The sequence below is a fragment of the Helianthus annuus genome, chromosome 3 (assembly GCF_002127325.2).
Source record: "Helianthus annuus cultivar XRQ/B chromosome 3, HanXRQr2.0-SUNRISE, whole genome shotgun sequence".
In the NCBI taxonomy this organism is placed as follows: domain Eukaryota; kingdom Viridiplantae; phylum Streptophyta; class Magnoliopsida; order Asterales; family Asteraceae; genus Helianthus; species Helianthus annuus.
The window spans coordinates 85,512,459-85,518,458 of NC_035435.2; positions in this window are offsets into that span (position 1 = coordinate 85,512,459).

Sequence of the window (6,000 nt, forward strand, 5' to 3'; positions counted from 1 at the left end):
TTAAGTAACAAGACTGTTTAAACGAGCCGATCAAATCTATTAAATTACCCACTCAATGGTGGAGAATCTGATGCCCGATCAAGCGGTATGCTATATACCGTAATCCAAGCCCGTATAACGGAAAATAAGTTAAAAAGTATTTACCTTTGCGAGTATAAATCCTTAATCGAAATAAATTGCAGATAGCTTTTACTGGTCTCCTATTCTGGAACGGAGGTTTAAAAATAACTTATTAGAATCCTAACGGGTCTTTAATTTAGCCGTAGCTTAGACCGGTCATTTTCAAAGGATAGTTACGGTTTAATCGCGTGAAAGGCGAAAACCAGGAATGGAATGTGATTTTGACCCAACAAGTTTGAAGACTTGTTTTATATGGGTATAATAATCACACTCTGGATTTTGGGGTCAAAACAATATGGTTTGACCCGTTTCGGCTAGTTTATGTAAACTAGTTACATAAGCCGAACTGTGCGCGCAAAAAGGCGCAACGGGTAACCGTAAGAGTCATACACTGGTTTCCTAAGTCAATATGCTTTAAAGAGGTTGTGGTATCAGTAGGATACCTTCCATAATGCCCGTAACGAGTTTAAATCCATTTTATGCCCCGTAGGGGTATTTCGGTCTTTTTAAAGATTATAAATAAGGTTTCTGAGTTCTACAGGAATTCTGAGTTTCCCGAACAGTTTATAAAGCCTAAAATACTTTATTTATTATTTAAAATCAGTGGCAACTGGAATCGGGTCAAAAGACCTTGTAGAACTCAAGTTATGGCCAAAAAGGGTATATTCGGTATTTACCGAACCGATGCCATAACCGCAGGTTATGAGCAGGTTAAAAATAATTAAAAATCTTTAAAAACCCCAAAATATTATTTTACATCAGTGTGTAAAAGGTTTGGTGTCAAAATCTGGGTTTAGATAGGCGTTATGCTAATTGCGCTATTTAATTACAATGTTGGCTCTGATACCAACCTGTCACACCCCCGGTTTCCACGTGTCTCACCGGTGGGCCCAGTGGGGATTACCGTGACGTAGTTGGCAATAATATAGTCAAACCACACAATATATGAATGCACAGCGGAAGCATAAAGATAATTATATTTCAACCATTGTTTGTAATATCAAATGTACTACGAATAGTCGAAAGGTATCCACAGGGGATCAAATAAAAATATAAGTTTTGTTCAACAGACGAAGGCATCTTAAACTTGCGAGACTCTTTATGATGCTAAGGAGAGATATCCAGCCAATTACGCATAGTACCTGCATTTAGTCTTTTTGGGAAAATACGTCAGTTTACACTGGTAAATACATTCAACCGACACTTTTGTAAAAATGTTTATTAAAAATTGATTTGAATGCACAAGGCACAAACTCTTTTATAACTTGGGAGAATTATTTAAATTTATAATCTTGTGAACGGATTACATGTTCCTTATGCGTTCAGTAGCCCGGATAAAGTCTGGGTTAAAGATCAATAGACACACCATATCGACTATTTATGCACTGACGAGTGTACGCCTACACTCCGCGCTTAGGTCGTGGCCATTTCGTAAAATGATGCCCGGGATATCCGGGACATGGTCGTTAACCCCCCAAAGGCTTTTAAGTAACAATACTGTTTAAATGAGCCGATCAAATCTATTCAATTACCCACTCAACGGTGGAGAATCTGATGCCCGATCAAGCGGTATGCTATATACCGTAACCCAAGCTCGTATAACGGAAAATAAGTTAAAAAATATTTGCCTTTGCAAGTATAAATACTTAATCGAAATAAATTGCAGATAGCTTTTACTGGTCTCCTATTCTAGAACGGATGTTTAAAAATAACCTATTAGAATCCTAACGGGTCTTTAATTTAGCCGTAGCTTAGACCGGTCATTTTCAAAGGATAGTTACGGTTTAATCGCGTGAAAGGCGAAAACCGGGAATGGAATGTGATTTTGACCCAACAAGTTTGAAGACTTGTTTTATATGGGTATAATAATCACACTCTGGATTTTGGGGTCAAAACAATATGGTTTGACCCGTTTCGGCTAGTTTATGTAAACTAGTTACATAAGCCGAACCGTGCGCGCAAAAAGGCGCAACGGGTAACCGTAAGAGTCATACACTGGTTTCCTAAGTCAATATGCTTTAAAGAGGTTTTGGTATCAGTAGGATACCTTCCATAATGCCCGTAACGAGTTTAAATCCATTTTATGCCCCGTAGGGGTATTTCGGTCTTTTTAAAGATTATAAAAGAGGTTTCTGAGTTCTACAGGAATTCTGAGTTTCCCGAACAGTTTATAAAGCCTAAAATACTTTATTTATTATTTAAAATCAGTGGCAACTGGAATCGGGTCAAAAGACCTTGTAGAACTCAAGTTATGGCCAAAAAGGGTATATTCGGTATTTACAGAACCGATGCCATAACCGCAGGTTATGAGCAGGTTAAAAATAATTAAAAATCTTTAAAAACCCCAAAATATTATTTTACATCAGTGTGTAAAAGGTTTGGTGTCGAAATCTGGGTTTAGATAGGCGTTATGCTAATTGCGTTATTTAATTACAAAGTTTCCGTAATTTGCGCTATTTAGCATAACTCCTATTCTGGACCTCGGATTGACGTGAAATTTTAGGGAAATGCTTGGAAATCAGTAACAAATGTTACGGTCCTTTCACATGTCCGAAATTCTCGTTTTAAATTAAAAAGGGCGTTACGGTCAACTTTTAAGCATTTAACGGAAATGCGTAAAAGACTCGGACAAACAACGAACCGGTCACAGAGGGTTATACCATCACGTAACCTGGTCCTAAGAGAGTCCTAAGGCATATCTAAATCATACTTTAACGGGTCAGAACTGAAGTCAAAGCAAAAGTCAAAGCTTTGCGACTTTCGGCTCCGAACCGGGTCAAAACAGTAAATGGTCGGATCAAACAAGCTTAGACTAGTTAATATACTTATTATCATGTTTTATGAGTGTTTAAACAGGTTACACATCATCTACATTACTGATTATGCATTAAATCGCAAAATGGCATTTCTGTTGACTTTTTCTAAGCACGTTTGACTCGACATTTGGACTAGTTAGAGTGGGAATCAGAGGGTGCCCTTTTAGGGGTTTAAAGACCACGTGATTACCAACATATAACTATCTTTGATTCGACAAACCACTGGACCATTTGTGATTTATCGCAAAGTCAATGGTTAATTACGACGGATTCACTTTTAAGCTCAATGGTTCATGGATGATCAGCAGGTGTCCTATAGTGCTAGGGGACATGTAGAGGGCGCCCATGCTTCAATTAATGCCTAAATGATCGTTCACAAGCTCAAACATTGAATCTGTCCAAGAATTCTGCATCTGGGTGTTGTACGCGGCCCGCTTTAGGATTCAGGCCTCTTGGACGCGGGCCGCATGAATCCTAAAGTCAGTAAACGTATCTTCAACTGGCGCGCGGCCCACATTAGCTCAACCATATACTTAACGCGGCCCGCCTGAGGGTCGATTTCCAAGATTTTCAAATCTTTTGTAATCATTAACCTGACCTTTCGGTTTCGAAGGGGTAACTTTGCGATTTGGCCCTCGATTATTTACAATTAAGGGCCTCGTGACTTTTACCCGCATTGTTAAGTCCCCGGTTAGTTTAATTACTATCTGAAAAGCCTTAACTTTTATTGTTGACGCTTTTAACCCCTCGTATACGAATTTGACCATAACTTTCTCGTTTTTAAAACGGAACTTCGCGAAATTTATATCGTATATCCTAGTGAGCGTATTTTACTGTTACAAAGCCTCGGGTTCGTCAAAGGGTCACTCAGAGGTATAAATTAAACATGTTGACACAATTAACCCCTGTAGCTTGCAATCTCTCACTTTCTCCCGCGTTTCACTCCGTACGATCCATGATTTATTCGTTTGAAGGTACGAGCATCATTTAGGGTTACTATACAGTATATTTACCCCTCGTTGACATTTTTAACCCTCGAATTTACATACTTTCAAGGTTTGTCAACTTTAGTCCTTTATTTAGTATTTAATACCACGTGTAAACTTATGACACGTGTCAACACATTATTGGACACAAAATTTCGAGGTGTTACATCCTCACCCCCTTAAAATAAATCTCGACCCGAGATTTACTGAAACAAATAAGGGTATTTCTCTTTCATCGTGGATTCAACCTCCCACGTGAATTCGGGACCTCTACGGGCATCCCATTTGACCTTTACTATAGGTACATGCTTCCTTCGAAGCTTCTTTACCTGTCGATCTTCAATCGACAAAGGTTTTTCCACAAATTTCAAGCTCTCATCTATATGAACATCTGTATGGGGTATTACCAGTGATTCGTCAGCGAAGCACTTTTTCAGATTGCAGATGTGGAACACATTGTGAATTCCATTGAGCTCCTCCGGTAAGTTTAATTTGTAGGAAACTGACCCGACACGTTCGATAACCTCGAAAGGTCCTATGTATCTCGGGCTTAGTTTGCCTTTCTTACCGAAACGCATCACCCCCTTCCAGGGTGATACTTTAAGCAACACTTTTTCACCTACTTCGAAGTGAAAATCTTTACGCTTTGGATCTGCGTAACTCTTCTGCCTATCTCGGGCACCTTTGAGACGGTCTCGAATCTGGACAATCTTGTCCGTCGTCTCGAAGACTATCTCTGGTCCTGATAATTGGACATCTCCAACTTCCGCCCAACAAACAGGCGATCTACACTTTCTACCGTATAATGCCTCGAAGGGCGCAGCCTTAATGCTGGTATGGTAGCTATTGTTGTAGGAGAATTCGATTAATGGTAGGTTCTTATCCCAACTACCACCCAAATCGATTGCACATGCACGTAGCATGTCTTCCAACGTCTGAATAATACGCTCACTCTGACCGTCTGTCTGAGGATGGTAAGCCCTACTAAAATTCAAACGTGTGCCCAAGGATTGCTGGAAACTTTTCCAGAAATGAGACGTGTACCTAGTATCTCGGTCAGAGATAATAGACACAGGTATGCCATGTAAGGCTACAATCTTATCAACGTATAACTGGGCTAACATGTCGGAGCTATAAGTCTCCTTGATGGGTAAGAAATGTGTTAACTTAGTCAGTCTATCGACTATAACCCATATTGTATCATTTCCTTTCCTCGTCTTGGGTAACTTGGTAATAAAATCCATAGTTACACATTCCCACTTCCATTCTGGAAGTTCAGGCTGTTGTAGCAAGCCTGACGGCTTCTGATGCTGCTTTGACTTGCGCACAAGTCAAGCATTTGGCTACATAAGCGGCTACAGACTTTTTCAAGCCTATCCACCAATAATTTGCCTTAAGATCCTGATACATTTTATCTGCTCCAGGATGGACAGAATATTTGGAACTATGGGCTTCCTGGAGGATAACATCTCGTAGTCCTCCATAAATTGGAACCCATATTCGTCCATTCAATCGTAACATTCCGTCCTTGCTAAGAGTTAACTACTCCTCAGTTACTCCTAGCTTTTCTTTAGGATAGTTAGCTTCCAACACAGCTTCTCTCTGTGCAATTAACAACCTTTCAATCAAATTATTCTTCACTTCAATGCTCTTGGCATTGATTCGGATGGGTTTCACCCTGTCCTTTCGACTTAAAGCATCAGCGACTACATTCGCCTTGCCGGGATGATATATGATTTCACAATCATAATCATTTAAAGTCTCCATCCAACGGCGTTGCCTCATGTTTAATTCCTTCTGATTAAACAGATGTTGAAGGCTCTTGTGATCTGAATAGATCACAAACTTGATACCATACAGATAGTGCCTCCACAGTTTTAGTGCGAACACAACGGCACCCAGCTCCAAGTCATGGGTGGTGTAATTCTTCTCATGCACCTTTAACAGTCTCGAAGCATAGGCAATAACTTTGCCTTTCTGCATGAGCACACATCCCATGCCAGTGTGTGATGCATCGCAGTAAACTACGAACTCTTCGGTACCTTCAGGTAATGTCAGCACAGGAGCGTTGCTCAACT